This window comes from Panulirus ornatus, chromosome 53 (assembly GCF_036320965.1).
Source record: "Panulirus ornatus isolate Po-2019 chromosome 53, ASM3632096v1, whole genome shotgun sequence".
Classification (NCBI taxonomy): Eukaryota; Metazoa; Arthropoda; class Malacostraca; order Decapoda; family Palinuridae; genus Panulirus; species Panulirus ornatus.
In genome coordinates this window covers 7,249,079-7,267,810 of record NC_092276.1, presented here as the reverse complement: position 1 = coordinate 7,267,810, position 18,732 = coordinate 7,249,079, and the positions used below count along the sequence as shown (strand labels likewise).

The following is an 18,732-nucleotide window of genomic DNA, read 5'->3' as shown; positions in this document are numbered from 1 at the left end:
TGCATGAATATCATAAATGCTAAATAGAATTCCATCTTTTTTCTAAGTATTTCTCACATACATTCTTTAAAGCAAACACCTGATCAGGTGTAATGAAAATATAAAAAATATTTCATATGTTAAGTGTATTCACTATGACTTACCAAAATTGTAATGCAACATATATTAATCTTAATTAGCATATAATCACTACTGATTATCCCTTAACTTTTTATATCCTGATACATGTAATTTTGTTATATAGAAATGTGGTTGTTTTATAGAAACAGTGGAAGTGGAGAAGAGGACTTTTAAGGATGTGTTCCTCAAGTAGTATAAAGTAAAAAATTTGATGATTGTAGGTTCTATGAATGTTCAAATAAATATGGTGTTCTTTACCATGTGTACTGATATTTACACTAACAGAACTTGTGTGGTAATAAAAATCTGCTGAAACATAATTGTTACTTTACCATCATCTCTGCATATAAACCGACCATGACAGAACAAACTGTCACATATCAACACCTGTTTTTAAGAGCAGTACAGTAACTGATGATACAAGTTGTATCATGAAAATTATTTGCAATGAAGTCGGCTTATTCATTAACTGTTTGCAGAACATGTTGAGAAAGCCAAACCCTTCGTGAAGCTAAAAATAATCTTTACAAAAATGGATGTAACTAACAGAGGTATTCAAGTATGGTATACGCTTTTAATTATAATTGCAATAGATGACAATTCCTTGATGTAATTACAACATGTATTGCCATACTTACCATGTTTAAGTAAAACATCTAGGGTAAGAAAAGTGAATCACAAGATTAGACCCCCAGTTGACATCAGCAGACAGACTATTGCAAGATGATCATGCCCACCCTGGAAAGATTTCACCACTGATGGTCAACAGCATTGGTCCCATACCTGTTCATATGAAACCAGATGTTAAGAATGATCGTATAAAGTTGTATGTATAGGATGTTCTAAGCAAGCTAACCTAGTGGACACTAAAAGGCCTATATGGTATAGCTAAACAAATGGATGAATATAGAGCATAATGTAAAAGCTGCAAATAAGATTAATTCTGAAGAACATATCACTGCTTTTAACACTGGAGTCTGATCTTTAATCCATTTCAAGCAGTCATAAGTATTCTCAACCCCTACCCTAGTGTGGCTGAAGTAAATGAAAAGTTGAAGTCCAAATTTCTGCAGAATAACCTTCAGAACATATAAAATACACCTTGACAGCTATGCAATAATAATAATAATAATAAAAAAAACCAGAATGCACCCTAAATGCAGAAAAACACACAAACTCAACCCAGGTGACTGAGGTACATGGCAGCAATACCCATTGATAAACCAGTATGTTTATAGGCCTAAGGTGGCCCATATACTATCAGGAAAATAAAGCATACCTAAACAGTGCAAACTAAAAGCTACTTAAAATGTGGCCAGACTCAGGTGATGGAAAGGTGACTCTTAAGACACCACTCATGAAGTTTCAAGGCCATTTTCACTCCCACACTTATTGTAAGATCTATTGACTTAATAATGATCATCTGATATGATCTTTACACCACAAGAAGCATAAAATCATAAAATTTGAGTTACAAAGGACATGTGGTTATTTCAACTTACACATTATGACTCGAGAGTATTTTCCATTTCATGGGTATATAGTGACAATGGTAAACTTAATGGTCCACTTAAAAATGCAATTTAACCTATGAAAATCTGGTCTCTTATGAAGTCAGCAAAACACATGGAAACCAAGTCCCACATGCAAAGGCCCTTTGTTTTTAATGACTTCTTTAGTATAAAATCACAAAAGATTACATTGATTCATTGCTTAACTGACTCTTGTTTCCATGGTTTACCCCAGATGTTTCACTTCTTCTGTTTCAGTTCACTGACAGCATGTTAACTCCCGTATACCACATCATTCCAGTTTACTCTATTCCATGCACACCTTTCACGCTCAAAATCTTTTTCACTCCATTCTTCCACCTATTTGGTCTCCCTCTACCTCTGACACATATATCCTCTTTGTCAACCTTTCCTCAGTCATTTTTAGCATACGTCCAAACCATTTTAACACACCCTCTTCTGCTGTCAACGACACTTTTTATAACCACACCTCTCTCTCCCCCTTTCATTACATATTCGATAAAACCACCTCACTTTACATACTGTCCTCAAACGTATCATTTCCAACCCTCCATGACTCACAACATTATTGGTGGAACTACTATTCCTTCAGACATACCAATTTTTGCTCTTCGAGATAACGTTCTCTTTCCACATTCTTCATCGCTCCCAAGACCTTCGCCCCTTACCCCACTCTGTGACTCTACAATTACATAAAAAATGTCTTTTAGGCTTTTTGAAATGCAAGACTAATAGTAACACATCATAAAAACTATCATATGCACTAAAATATTCATTAAAATGAAGCAGCAGGGTTTAAGCAAACTTTAAATTGGGAACCTTAATAAACCAAAATTTCAAGACAAAAGTAATATGGTTAAAATTACTAAATATGTGAACATGGCCTTTACCGATTTTCAAAATGCAAGACGAATATTAACAGATCGTTAAAATATAACATGTACTAAAATGTTCTTTACAGCCTCAGGGTATAAGCAAAACATAATTTGGAAACCTTAATAAACCAATATCATTTGGAATCAAGGGATTTAATTTTACTTTCATTTTACGTGAAAGCAACCAATACAGTCTTTGTGCGTTTCAACTCTGATTTTCATTTCAACTTGTCGTAGATTCTTTAAGGCAACACACTGACCTCAGCTCCTGTATCCATTTGGAAAGACACTGGTTGATCTTGTAAGAAAAAAGTAAACGGGTCCTCTTAACTGGTTGGAGGTTACCTGGGACACCGCTTTTGCTCACATGTAACACCCTTCGAATCTTATTTGCTAATCTGCCGTATACACTTATCTTCTGAACTGCTGAAGTTGTCACACCTGCTCGAAATATCCAGTCCTGCCACTCTTCATACACTGTTTATTACTAGCTGGGCAGTGTATCTTTCCAAAGACATGCTTGAAGCAACAGAACTTACAGGTTCTGAGGTGTGTTGCCTGAAAGTGAGGGTTGATACCCACTTTTCTTTTGACTTCACACTGTGGACATTCAGACTGCCTGCAGCTGCACTAAACTCCTTCATCTGTTCTTCACTTGCTTCATGAGATCTGCATCAGGAGTAGTGTGGCCTTTCTTCAACAGCCGACCACGTAGAGCACCTCATTCTTGTCATCAACCTTCTTCCCTCTCACACAAGCAGCTCCTCTTCATAGCCAGAAGTACATGAGGCGTCGGCACACCTGGCACCATGCAATGTGTGCCATGTCAAGGTAGCTGTAAGGTGAAGGGAGATGAATTGAGTGAAACATCATTTCTGGAATGACGCCAAGGTAGTGTTCTTGTTACAATACACAATCGAACCTTAATCCCGCGCAATAATGACAAGTCCTTTTTAAAAGAAATATAATTGCCTGTTACGAAAGCAACATATAATACAATAATGTTATATGATAATATAATTCCATATAAACTGAAATAATTATCACTACACAAAGTATTTAAAGGATCCCTCTAACAAGGATCAAGTCGTAATGAGGATTTCCTTAGTGATAAGTACAGGATGGCGAAGCCCATTATAATGTCCTCACGTTTTGTTTTAATACGGTTTTAATATTATGAGTTGCTGCTTCAGTTTTGTTGATTACACTTTATACGGTGCTGCCATATTTTATTTATGCTCATTTAGGTAATGAACTTTTTTATTACTATTTTGTCACTAATCCGAAGTTTGCTGTTTGGCCGCTACCACGGTCCTTCCTATATTATGCCAGAAAAAATTGGGGTATATTAAAAGAATTGGGATCCCGCCACGATATACTTGTAGCCACCTCTATCTGAGAGGAAAAAATTGCAAAGCCTCACCATCTCACAGTTTCGAACTGAGCATAAATCTCCGCGTTAGTTGAGAGTCGTCCACTTCCACCTTGAATGATGATGGTTGGGGCACAACCTATCGATAATGGTCACGCCCTCTGTAGCTTCAGGACCGAGCGGGGATAATCCCAGCAAATCATTAAAATGAACGAAAAGTAAATATAAATAAGAGAAGTATAAAGATTGTAATATTGACAACGGGGAGGTCAGCTGGTCGTCTAAGATCCATTTTTATTAGTATTTTTCAATAAGGTGCTCCTTTTGGTGACGGAGGGGGTGGATTTACGTGTAATCATGGCTCCTTGTTCACATACCCCCGGCAATCTACTCATCAAGAGCTTGAATGGCCTCTTTCACTGAAGTTTTTATACCGCACAAGCAGATTTTGTGGCAGGTTGTTAATTTGACTGTGGCAAATGCCTTTTCAACTTGGTGCAAGATGGGGGTGCTCCTGCTGCCCACCATATGACAGAGTGCCTTAGCGATCAGTCGGAGTCCAATAAAATCTTTCCCATTTACGCCCTTGCAGGTGGAGCAACCACGGGCAGTCTGCTTTGTTGGGCACATCTTCAGTGCCAGTCCAAAATCAATCAGAACTGGTCTGAGAGAGCCGGAAGAATCCTTTATAACCAGAACGTTGTTTTTGTGCAGGTCTTGATGAGACCAGTCCAGTTTTGTAATGTCCTCCAATGTTTGACAGATATCGGCCAACAAAATGAAGACAGAGCGAGCGATCACCTCCTGGCCAGAGGAAGCACTAGTGGAAAGGAATTGCCGGAGGGTAATCCCTTCATAAAGATGCAAAACAATCACTGCCTCTTCCTCACAGTACCCAACCAAGCGGCAGATGTTGTCGACCTCCTGAAGCTGTGCCAGGGCCTCAAGTTCTCGCATCAAGTTTGTATGAGTCTCAAACTTTTTGATGGCTACAACATTCCCCTGCCAGCTGCCTTGGAAGACAGTTCCCTGAGCCCCACTAGCAATTTTGTTCTCAAATTTCAGATCCAAGCTGCTAAGCAGCCGAACATCTTTTACAAATTTGGTCATCACGACCAATAATGATTCTGAAGGAACGCTAACTTGCTGTGGCTATCGGTTTTTATTTTATTTTGAGGAACACCAGGAGCTCTCTCGGGCACGTCTTTACTCTGCAGCCACTGACTGAAGAATGATAAAAGATATGCAAACCAAGCCATATCCCACTTGATTGATATAGGGAAGACTACTAGTAAATCATATTCAAACAGTCAAGTTGTTTGGTATAGTTCATTATGGTTTGATGTGAATTAGTCTTATTTGTTATATATATATATATATATATATATATATATATATATATATATATATATATATATATATATATATATATGTTTTGGGAGCAGCTGAATGAGTGTGTTAGTGGTTTTGATGCACGAGACCGGGTTATAGTGATGGGTGATTTGAATGCAAAGGTGAGTAATGTGGCAGTTGAGGGAATAATTGGTATACATGGGGTGTTCAGTGTTGTAAATGGAAATGGTGAAGAGCTTGTAGCTTTATGTGCTGAAAAAGGACTGATGATTGGGAATACCTGGTTTAAAAAGCGAGATATACATAAGTATACTTATGTAAGTAGGAGAGATGGCCAGAGAGCGTTATTGGATTACGTGTTAATTGACAGGCGTGCGAAAGAGAGACTTTTGGATGTTAATGTGCTGAGAGGTGCAACTGGAGGGATGTCTGATCACTATCTTGTGGAGGCTAAGGTGAAGATTTGTATGGGTTTTCAGAAAAGAAGAGTGAATGTTGGGGTGAAGAGGGTGGTGAGAGTAAGTGAGCTTGGGAAGGAGACCTGTGTGAGGAAGTACCAGGAGAGACTGAGTACAGAATGGAAAAAGGTGAGAACAATGGAAGTAAGGGGAGTGGGGGAGGAATGGGATGTATTTAGGAAATCAGTGATGGATTGCGCAAAAGATACTTGTGGCATGAGAAGAGTGGGAGGTGGGTTGATTAGAAAGGGTAGTGAGTGGTGGGATGAAGAAGTAAGAGTATTAGTGAAAGAGAAGAGAGAGGCATTTGGACGATTTTTGCAGGGAAAAAATGCAATTGAGTGGGAGATGTATAAAAGAAAGAGACAGGAGGTCAAGAGAAAGGTGCAAGAGGTGAAAAAAAGGGCAAATGAGAGTTGGGGTGAGAGAGTATCATTAAATTTTAGAGAGAATAAAAAGATGTTCTGGAAGGAGGTAAATAAAGTGCGTAAGACAAGGGAGCAAATGGGAACTTCAGTGAAGGGCGCAAATGGAGAGGTGATAACAAGTAGTGGTGATGTGAGAAGGAGATGGAGTGAGTATTTTGAAGGTTTGTTGAATGTGTTTGATGATAGAGTGGCAGATATAGGGTGTTTTGGTCGAGGTGGTGTGCAAAGTGAGAGGGTTAGGGAAAATGATTTGGTAAACAGAGAAGAGGTAGTGAAAGCTATGCGGAAGATGAAAGCCGGCAAGGCAGCAGGTTTGGATGGTATTGCAGTGGAATTTATTAAAAAAGGGGGTGACTGTATTGTGGACTGGTTGGTAAGGTTATTCAATGTATGTATGACTCATGGTGAGGTGCCTGAGGATTGGCGGAATGCGTGCATAGTGCCATTGTACAAAGGCAAAGGGGATAAGAGTGAGTGCTCAAATTACAGAGGTATAAGTTTGTTGAGTATTCCTGGTAAATTATATGGGAGGGTATTGATTGAGAGGGTGAAGGCATGTACAGAGCATCAGATCGGGGAAGAGCAGTGTGGTTTCAGAAGTGGTAGAGGATGTGTGGATCAGGTGTTTGCTTTGAAGAATGTATGTGAGAAATACTTAGAAAAGCAAATGGATTTGTATGTAGCATTTATGGATCTGGAGAAGGCATATGATAGAGTTGATAGAGATGCTCTGTGGAAGGTATTAAGAATATATGGTGTGGGAGGCAAGTTGTTAGAAACAGTGAAAAGTTTTTATCGAGGATGTAAGGCATGTGTACATGTAGGAAGAGAGGAAAGTGATTGGTTCTCAGTGAATGTAGGTTTGCGGCAGGGGTGTGTGATGTCTCCATGGTTGTTTAATTTGTTTATGGATGGGGTTGTTAGGGAGGTAAATGCAAGAGTTTTGGAAAGAGGGGCAAGTATGAAGTCTGTTGGGGATGAAAGAGCTTGGGAAGTGAGTCAGTTGTTGTTCGCTGATGATACAGCGCTGGTGGCTGATTCATGTGAGAAACTGCAGAAGCTGGTGACTGAGTTTGGTAAAGTGTGTGGAAGAAGAAAGTTAAGAGTAAATGTGAATAAGAGCAAGGTTATTAGGTACAGTAGGGTTGAGGTTCAAGTCAATTGGGAGGTGAGTTTGAATGGAGAAAAACTGGAGGAAGTGAAGTGTTTTAGATATCTGGGAGTGGATCTGGCAGCGGATGGAACCATGGAAGCGGAAGTGGATCATAGGGTGGGGGAGGGGGCGAAAATTCTGGGAGCCTTGAAGAATGTGTGGAAGTCGAGAACATTATCTCGGAAAGCAAAAATGGGTATGTTTGAAGGAATAGTGGTTCCAACAATGTTGTATGGTTGCGAGGCGTGGGCTATGGATAGAGTTGTGCGCAGGAGGATGGATGTGCTGGAAATAAGATGTTTGAGGACAATGTGTGGTGTGAGGTGGTTTGATCGCGTGAGTAACGTAAGGGTAAGAGAGATGTGTGGAAATAAAAAGAGCGTGGTTGAGAGAGCAGAAGAGGGTGTTTTGAAGTGGTTTGGGCACATGGAGAGAATGAGTGAGGAAAGATTGACCAAGAGGATATATGTGTCGGAGGTGGAGGGAACGAGGAGAAGAGGGAGACCAAATTGGAGGTGGAAAGATGGAGTGAAAAAGATTTTGTGTGATCGGGGCCTGAACATGCAGGAGGGTGAAAGGAGGGCAAGGAATAGAGTGAATTGGAGCGATGTGGTATACCGGGGTTGACGTGCTGTCAGTGGATTGAATCAAGGCATGTGAAGCGTCTGGGGTAAACCATGGAAAGCTGTGTAGGTATGTATATTTGCGTGTGTGGACGTATGTATATACATGTGTATGGGGGGGGGGGTGGGCCATTTCTTTCGTCTGTTTCCTTGCGCTACCTCGCAAACGCGGGAGACAGCGACAAAGTATAATAAATATATATATATATATATATATATATATATATATATATATATATATATATATATATATATATATATATATAATTTATCCCTGGGGATAGGGGAGAAAGAATACTTCCCACGCATTCCCTGCGTGTCGTAGAAGGCGACTAAAAGGGGAGGGAGCGGGGGGCTGGAAATCCTCCCCTCGTTTTTTTTTTTTTTTTTTTCCAAAAGAAGGAACAGAGAAGGGGGCCAGGTGAGGATGTTCCCTCAGAGGCCCAGTCCTCTGTTCTTAACGCTACCTTGCTGATGCGGGAAATGGCGAAGTTTGAAAAAAAAAAAAAAAAAAAAAAAAATATATATATATATATATATATATATATATATATATATATATATATATATATATAAAGGGTAATATTCCTTGTGATCCTTTCCAAAAAGGGGTAATATATATAAACTAACTGTCTTTTGAACTAAGCTGTATGGATCAGATTAAATATCATTTCTATCGAAAAATGAAGACACAAGAATCCCAGGCTTTAGTTTGTATTACAAAACACTGTCAAGGTTATTTGAAAATATCGTGAAATATACACGAAAGCTTAGGCCTCATACATTCACTGCATTTTGGATAATATATGATTTAATTTTTTCTTTCATGTGTGATATAAACAAACCAGATAAAATCGGACTAATTGAAATCAAACTAGAATGAACCATATAAAACTAAACTAAACTCATATGATTTAGATTAGTCGATAATGTGAAGTCATCATTACATTACCAGAAGCTGTATAACAGCTACCTCTTAGGGTAGAGGGGACTGATCAGCAATTATCATGTGGGTTACATTGACAAATCCTCCTTTACCGAATTCATCAACACCTTCACCATGAAAATGAACGTTTCCAGAAATGAGCAGAAAGTGCACCTGATCAACAGGAGCGAACTGCATTATTCTGTAGTGATCTAAATGAGCCGGTTGCACTTGATATGAACATGGTCGACATCTTGGCCACTTAGGGATCAAGTGCAACACCAAGATTGGATCAGCTGGTAAGCAAGACAGGTGCTACAGCGGTGTCAGTTGGGTGCCTGAGGCCTAGCCAGAGTTTGGGAAGAATGTCGACCACTTCTGTACTGAATTTATCAAGAACGACTGGACATTAATGGATCAGGAAAGGCAGCTCTGGATGTGGTTTGGCCAGACCCCCAGCCAACCAAAGACGAAGAGGTAGATTACTCTACGCCTCAAACGTCCCTAAAAGAACAGGTGAATTTCTCCGCCTCCAAGACATCTATGGAGGTAGAGGAGGCTGGCCCTGTGCCTCAGACACAGTCTGGAGGAATCCTATTCTAGGATGTTGAGACAATTTTCGACAATATTATGAGTTCAGTGGAGAAAGAGAAGAAAGAATCCAACTGGGATGACTTAATGTAGTCCTCTGATTTGTAATACCTGGATAAACATACATTACCACACTCAGAACCCTAGTCTGCCAGAGGTAATTAAAATTAATTATGGCACCTTGAAAATAAGCAACTACAAAAATCACACACAGTGAGTTTCTAGTTCTGCCACTGATGCTTTCCAGAAAAAACAGATAATTTAAATAACTAATCACAGGACCTTTATGAGTTGTTCTAACTGATACTGCATAAAGTGTAGAGCCTAGGATACACTTGTCAGACTTGTCTCTAACAGGAAACAATGAAATGCTAAATACGTAAGTAATTTGTAAGTTTTGGTTCCAAGTCTCGGACAATATGTCAAACATAATGAGTGTTTTGAATAGAGGAGAAGAGGGGTGTTCTTCTCCACCATAACTGCATCACTTGTTGACCCCTGAAATATTTTAATTGCGCACAAGAAATAGAAGAGAGTCTTCAGAGGGTATGGAATATGGTAATTCTAGTCTGCTGTTCAGCTGGATAATTTCTTGGCATTTCAATTGTGCTATATCACAATTCACTGCCATCTGGATAGAAGGTATATATGTAAACTGTTTAGACCATGAGATGAGCTGAAAATCAACGATGAATTGGTTTTTACTGTTTCTCCTTGTTAAGCAGAAATACAAGTGACATCATAGGTAATCCTAATGTTAAACAATTCCATAAAGCTTTCCTTTATATCAATGAAGTGCCATGTTAAAGCAAGGTAGAAGTGCTTACCTCTTACTTAAATATATGGCCCGATTAAGCTCTTGCCATCTCAACTAACATAAAAATCAGCAAAGCTTATTAACATCTTAACTTTCCACAGGTCCCAACAGGGACTGTAATTTGAAAGTATTTTAAATGTGTAGCTTAACTCTAAGAATTTAAGAATCTCTTATGTTTTAGATATTGGGATTTCATAGGGTGCTTAAATATCAGCAGGGGTTGAAATTTTTATAGGTTATGCAGGGTCTACACGTTTCAAACATTACCATTCCATATTTTTTCTAGTTTTTCTTCTTCATTATTTTCACCATTTGTATAAACACAGAATAAATCAAAATTGAATACGTTGAACCAGTTCATATTATGAAACTCCAAAGATATTCTGTGAATACTACATTGCTACTGAAGGAGAAAAGCTTTGTCAATGTACATACATCTGATGATTATGTCACTGAAACTTGGAGAATGTGAGAAGAAAAATCTGTCTGTGAAGATATTGGGGTATCCACTGAAACAGTAAACCCTTCACATAACTAACCCAGAAAACCTAAACATGTTGTAAAGTCTAATTACATACTACATGTAAAGTACCAAAGATTCTCGGCTTTGTAAATACACTTGATCAAACAATTGTAGATACAATTTATCTCTGTACATAAATGAATATAGGGTTTTGAGGATGATAAGTAAAAGGGAGAACTATTAAATTTAGCTAACACAATAAATTCACTAAACATAGTGTAACTTCATGAAAATATCCATTTCTGCCATTTAAGTTTTCCTGGGCAGTTTAACCAAATAACATCCTTTATGTTGTACTTTTTTCTGATTGATTCTACTGACACCCAAGAATGAACTACTGTTGGAAATTGCTACCTGAAATCTGATTAGAATTTGCACTCAAAGATTGTACTCTAATCTGTGTGGCTGAATTACGTCATTACAATTAGGTTGTAAACACAGTTCAACTTGTTATTCACCAGAAGCTATGTTCTAGGGTTAGCAGAGCAAGTTTCCAGAATTACCATGATATTTTCCTTTAGATACGGTCGTATAGACATAGTTCCAGAAACTGTAGGGCAAGTATTTATCCAGTCCTTATTTATTATTGTGTTGCAATAAATCATTAAGAGTTTTGATGCTTTTTAATGTCATGTGATGTAAACTTTTCACAACTGCCATTAAGTTGCACTTGTGTATATCTGCAGCACTGGAACAACCAAGGACAGTCAACTTGTCTTTGACTTTCATTCCAGTAGGCGCCTCATCATCCTTAGTTGAAAGGGTCTCCTGGTCATACAGTAGCAAATGAAATTTGTGTCATTAGTAATATAAATCTGCTCTAAATTTTATTTTACTTCTGTTGGTAACTTGGCAAAAATTTTCTTGAAAGCACATGTCGACTACTTTTACTGGCAAAGCATTTTCACCTCACAGCATCCATCCTAATGCTATACCTTTTCTTAAATTTCTTTAGGTTTGGTTTTCTGTTGAATATTTTAGCTCAGCTGTACCGTTTCACCAGAAATACCAACACCATTATTCCAGTGAAGCTAAAACTAATGACACAGCACTGTCCAAATTACTACATTTTTCTCCAATGATTTATGAAATATACTTTCTTCCAGTGTCAGCATGGAATAGTTGGATCTTATCTTCTACTTAATACATAGTTAAGGAAACAACATTGTAAATCTCACACAACAGCTCCCACTGAACTGCCTTTGTCCACTTCTTGAAAAATTCACCTGTTTTAATGAAATATATTCTGTTCTTCACCATCATTTAGACTACAAGCTGATCTCTTCGCAGCCATACTTAGGGTTAAATTATCACTAAATAGTGACATGTGAGACTGTGAACACTGAGAACTTAACCCCATAAAGAAATGCAGGACCAGCATACCACTCACGTCATGAAACAGTTCATCAGGTTATTTCCGGCAAACTGTCAGACACTCTGATTTCTTATATATGTCAGATTCATATATGTTCCCAGACCATGGATTGCTAGATTATGTAGTTTTAACCTGTAAGAACCAAAACATCAAACCTACCTTACCCTAACCTAATCCAACTTGACTAAAAAGTGTATCTTACTGAGGAAATCAAAAGTTTTGGAGCAATGAGTAGAAACTTGTCAAATCTTTTTCACTACTTCATGCACATATCTATTTAAAGAATGGGGTTTCAGAAAGTATAGCCTGTGATATCTTTCTAGACTCTAACTCATGCTTTACTGACTTCTCTGCATTCTATTTACTTTCTTTCATCTAACTGAAAAAATGTTTAGTATTTGCTGTTGTTAGTGAGTGCTACTCTGGACAAGTGAAAGGTACGTTTACTTGCCAGTATATAACAATAGAAATGAAACTAGTTTTTCTTAATCACATGGACTGATGATAATTCATTCAAAAGGTGTGCACTGACAAGCCAGTCAGGGGCCAGTGAAAGCATTTGGTTGGCATCGACATAATTTGAGCTTATATTCACAAATAGCAGATGAGTTCATGTCTGACAAGTTCTAGTGACCTATTTTAAGATGTAAAAGGGAACTTGCATACATTTTGTCTTACCTAATGCTGCATAATTTTAGGTGATAAATCTCTTTTTCACATATTTCTTTATTTAAATTTCACACTAGAGTGGAGCAATATATGTGGACCCACTCTTAAAGAAGATATTTACTGTAGATTTCAAGAGTACTAAAATTTGTTTTTCTTAAGTAACTGATGTGTCATGAGGAGAAGCATGCCTTAAGTGAGGCCATATAACTCCTTAAGTGTTTGTCGACCTGATTCTTATGGGTGCAAAAGTTGAAAGAAAGAGAGGAAGATGACAAAATTAAGAAATTCCATGGTGTTTCTGTTCAAGAAAAGGAGGTACCAGCCCTCTATGTGGCTGGTCTCCATACAGAAATTATGAGAAGCATCAACCAGGCTTTAGTGCCAGGAACAAATATACACATTTACATATTCATACTTCCTTGCCTTTATCCATTCCCGGCACTACCCCGCCCCACAGGAAACAGCATAGCTACTCCCTGCTTCAGTGAGGTAGTGCCAGAAGACAAAAAAGGCCACAGTTGTTCACACTGAGTCTCCAGCTGTCATGTGTAATGCACTGAAAACCACTGCTCCCTATCCACATCCAGGCCCCACAGACCTTTCCATGGTTTACTCCAGACGTTTCAAATGCCCTGGTTCAGTCCATTGACAGCGCATTGGCCCTGGTATACCACATCATTTCAATTTACTCTATTGCTTGCACGCTTCTCTCCCACCTATATGTTCAGGCCCCAATCACTCAAAATCTTTTTCACTCCAATTTGGTCTCTTACTTCCCCTTGTTCCCTCAACTTCTGACACATATATCCTCTTCGTCAATCTTTCCTCACTCATTCTCTCCATATGTCCAAACCCTTTCAACACACCCTCATCTGCTCTCTCAACCACACTCTTATTTCCACACATCTCTCTTACCCTTTCATTACTTACTCAAAAACCACCTCACACCACATATTGTCCTCAAACATTTCTTTTTCAACACATCCACCCTCCTCCACACAACCTTATCTACAGCCCATGCCTTGCAACCATATAACATTAATGGAACCACTATTCCTTCAAACATTACCCATTTTTGCTCTACGAGATAACGTTCTCTCCTTCCACACACTCTTCATTGCTCCCAGAACCTTCGCCCTCTCCCATACCCTGTGACTTGCTTTCACTTCCATAGTTCCATCTGCTGCTAAATACATTCCCAGATATTTAAAACACTTCACTTCCTCCAATTTTTCTCCATTCAAACTTACGTCCCAATTAATTTGTACCTCAACCCAGCTAAACCTAGTAACCTTACTCTTATTTACATTTACTCTCAACTTTCTCTTTTCACACACTTTTCCAAGCTCAGTCTCCAACTTCTACAGTTCTCACTTGAACCAGCCACCAGTGCTGTATCATCAGCAAACAGCAACTGACTCACTTTCTTGGCCCTCTCATCCCCAACAGACTGCATACTCACCCCTTTCTCCAAAACTTGAATTTACCTTCCTAACCACCTCATCTATAAACATTCTTTCGTCTGTTTTGTTGCACTACCTTGCTAACGCGGGAGACAGCAACTAAGTAAAATAATGATAAAAATACATTCATTTATTCATTAATTATACTTTGTCGCTGTCTCCCGCGTTAGAAAGGTAGCGCAAGGAAACAGACGAAAGAATGGCCCAACACGCCCACATACACATGTATATGCATACACGTCCACACATGCACATACATATACCTATACATCTCAACGTATACATATATATACACACACAGACATATACATATATACACATGCCCTTATTCATTCCCGTTGCCACCCCGCCACACGTGAAATGAAAACCCCCTCCCCATGCAGGAGCACAAGGTAGCGCTAGGAAAAGACACAAAGGCCACATTCGTTCACACTCAGTATCTAGCTGTCTTGTATAATGTAAGGAAACCACAGCTCCCTTTCCACATCTAGGCCCCACACAACTTTCCATGGTTTACCTCAGACGCTTCATGTGCCCTGGTTCAATCCATTGACAGCACATCGACCACAGTATACCAAATCGTTCCAGTTCACTCTATTCCTTGCACGCCTTTCACCCTCCTACATGTTCAGGCCCTGATCACTTAAAATCTTCTTCACTACATCTTTCCACCTCCAATTTGGTCTCCCACTTCTCGTTCCCTCCACCTCTGACACATATATCCTCTTTGTCAGTAATGTCAATCTTCCCTCACTCATTCTCTCCATGTGACCAAACCATTTTAAAACACCCTCTTCTGCTCTCTCAACCACACTCTTTTTATTCCCACATATCTCTCTTACCCTTTCATTACTTACTTGATCAAACCACCTCACACCACATATTGTCCTCAAACATCTCATTTCCAGCACATCCACCCTCCTCCGCACAACTCTATCTATAGCCCATGCCTCGCAACCATATAACATTCTTGGAACCACTATTCCTTCAAACATGCCCATTTTTGCTTTCCAAGATAATGTTCTCGACTTCCACACATTTTTCAACTCTCTCTGAACTTTCGCCCCCTCCCCCACCCTATGATTCACTTCCGCTTCCATGGTTCCATCCGCTGCCAAATCCACTCCCTGATATCTAAAACACTTCACTTCCTCCAGTTTTTCTCCATCCAAACTTACCTCCCAGTTGACTTGTCCCTCAACCCTACTGTACCTAATAACCTTGCTCTTATTCACATTTACTCTCAGCTTTCTTCTTTCACACACTTTACCAAACTCAGTCACCAGCTTCTGCAGTTTCTCACCCACATCAGCCACCAGCGCTGTATCATCAGCGAACAACAACTGACTCACTTCCCAAGCTCTCTCATCCACAACAGACTGCATACTTGCCCCTTTCTCCAAAACTCTTGCATTCAACCCCATCCATAAACAAATTAAACAACCATGGAGACTTCATGCACCCCTGCTGCAAACCAACATTCACTGAGAAGCAATCACTTTTCTCTCTTCCTACTCACACAAATGCCTTACATCCTCGATAAAACCTTTTCACTGCTTCTAGCAACTTACCTCCCACACCATATATTCTTAATACCTTCCACAGAGCATCTCTATCAACTCTTATCATATGCCTTCTCCAGATCCATAAATGCAACATACAAATCCATTTACTTTTCTAAGTATTTCTCACATACATTCTTCAAACCAAAAACCTAATCCACACATCCTCTACCACTTCTGAAACCACACTGCTCTTCCCCAATCTGATGCTCTGTACATGCTTTCACCCTACTATATAATTTCCCAGGAATACTCAACAAAATGATACCTCTGTAATTTGAGCACTCACCTTATCCCCTTTTCCTCTGTACATACAATGGCACTATGCATGCATTCCGCCAATCCTCACGCTCCTCACCATGAGACATACATACATTGAATATCCTTACCAACCAGTCAAGAACACAGTCTCCCCGCTTTTTTAATAAATTCCACTGCAATACCATCCAAACCCGCTGCCTTGCCGGCTTTCGTCTTCCGCAAAGCTTTTACTACCTCTTCTCTGTTTGCCAAATCATTTTCCCTAACCCTCTCACTTCGCACACCAACCTCGTCCAAAACACCCTATATCTGCCACTCTATCATCAACCACATTCAACAAACCTTCAAAATACTCACTCCATCTCCTTCTAACATCAACACTAGTTGTTATCACCTTCCCATTAGTCCCCTTCACTGATGTTCCCATTTTTCTCTTGTCTTATGCACTTTATTAACCTCCTTCCAAAACATCTTTTTATTATCCCTAAAACTTAATGATACTCTCTCACCCCAACTCTCATTTGCCTTCTTTTTCAGCTCTTGCATCTCTCTCTTGACTTCCTGCCTCTTTCTTTCATACATCTCCCAATCATTTGCACTATTTCCCTGCAAAAATCGTCCAAATGCCTGATAATCTTACTTCTTTATCCCACCACTCACTACCCTTTCTAATATGCCCACCTCTCACACTTCTCATGCCACAATCATCTTTTGCGTAAGCCATCCCTGCTTCCCTAAATACATCTCATTCCTCCCCCACTCCCCTTACGTCCTTTGCTCTCACCTTTTTCCATTCTGCACTCAGTCGAGATCTCCTGGTACTTCCTCACACAAGTCTCCTTCCCAAGCTCACTCACTCTCCCCACTCTCTTCACCCCAACATTCTATCTTCTTTTCTGAAAACCTCTACAAATCTTCACCTTCGCCTCCACAAGATAATGATGAGACATCCCTCCAGTTGCATCTCTCAGCACATTAACATCCAAAAGTCTCTCTTGCGCACCTATCAATTAACATGTAATCCAATAACACTCTATGGCCATCTCTGCTACTTACATATATATATTTATGTATATCTCTCTTTTTAAACCAAGTATTCCCAATCACTAGTCCTTTTTCAGCACACAAATCTACAAGCTCTTCACTGTTTCCATTTACAATACTGAACACCCCATGTACACCAATTATTCCCTCAACTGCCACATTACTCACCTTTGCATTCAGATCACCCTTCACTATAACCTGGTCTCGTGCATCAAAACTACTAACACAGTCACTCAGCTGTTCCTAAAACACTTGCCTGTCATGATCTTTCTTCTCAAGCCTGGGTGCATAGGCACCAATAATCACCCATCTCTCTCCATCCACTTTCAGTTTTACCCATATCAATCTAAAGTTTACCTTCTTACACTCTCTCACATACTCCCACCACTCCTGTTTCAGGAGTAGTGCTACTCACCAAACCCTGACTTTACTCCCAATACATTCCCAAACCACTCTCCCCCTTTACCCTTGAGCTTCATTTCACTCAGAGCCAAAACATCCAGCTTCCTTTCCTCAAACATACTATCTCTCCTTTTTTCTCATCTTGGTTACATCCACACACATTTAGACACCCCAATCTGAGCCTTCGAGGTGGATGAGCACTCCCTGCATTTCAGAAAGTTAAAAGGAGGGGAGGGTTTCTAGCCACTTGCTTCTGTCCCCTTTAGTCACCTACGACACGAGAAAAATGCATGGGAAGTATTCTTTCTCCCCTATCCTCCTAATACATTATTTATATTTTATTATACTTAGCAATGTAGCGCAAGAAAACAGACGAAAGAATGGCCCAACCCACCCACATACACATGTATATATATATACATAAACGCCCACACACACATATACATACCTATACATTTCAACATACACATAAATAAACATACACAGACATATACAAAAATACACATGTACATATTCATACTTGCAGCGTTCATCCATTTCCATTGCCACCTGGCCACACATGAAACAGCACCCCCCTCCCCCCGCACATGCGCGAGGTAGCGCTAGGAAAAGACAACAAAGGCCACATTTGTTCACACAGTGTTTAGCTGTCATGTGTAATGCACCGAAACCACAGCTCCCCTTTCACATCTAGGCCCCACAAAACTTTCCATGGTTTACCCCAGACACTTCACATGCCTTGGTTTAATCCAGTAACAGCACGTCGACCCTGGTATACCACATCGTTCCAATTCACTCTACTCCTTGCACGCCTTTCACCCTCCTGAATGTTCAGGCCCCGATCGCTCAAAATCTTTTTCACTCATTCCTTACATCTCCAATTTGGTCTCCCACTTCTCGTTCCCTCCACTTCTGACACATATATCCTCTTTGTCAATCTTTCCTCACTCAATTTTCTCCATGTGACCAAAACATTTCAATACACCCTCTTCTGCTCTCTCAACCACACTTTGTATTACCACACATCTCTCCAATCCTTTCATTGCTTACTTGATCAAACCACCTCACACCACATATTGTCCTCAAACCTTTCATTTCCAACACATCCACCCTCCTCCGCACAACTTTATCTATAGCCCATGCCTCACAACCATATAACACTGTTGGAATCACTATTCCTTGAAAC

General features: G+C 39.6%; 1 long non-coding RNA gene across 2 annotated transcripts in view; it reads right to left on the bottom strand.

The window, feature by feature from the left end:
• LOC139765208 (uncharacterized) overlaps positions 1–18,732 on the bottom strand; it is a 91,441-nt gene that overhangs the window by 31,204 nt on the left and 41,505 nt on the right. The window contains exon 2 of one of the 2 annotated variants that reach the window (XR_011716607.1): positions 759–3,362. This is a non-coding gene — a long non-coding RNA (uncharacterized lncRNA). Of the gene's footprint in view, positions 1–674; positions 3,363–18,732 lie in introns of those variants that run through there. The other variant, XR_011716606.1, reaches the window with a different exon arrangement.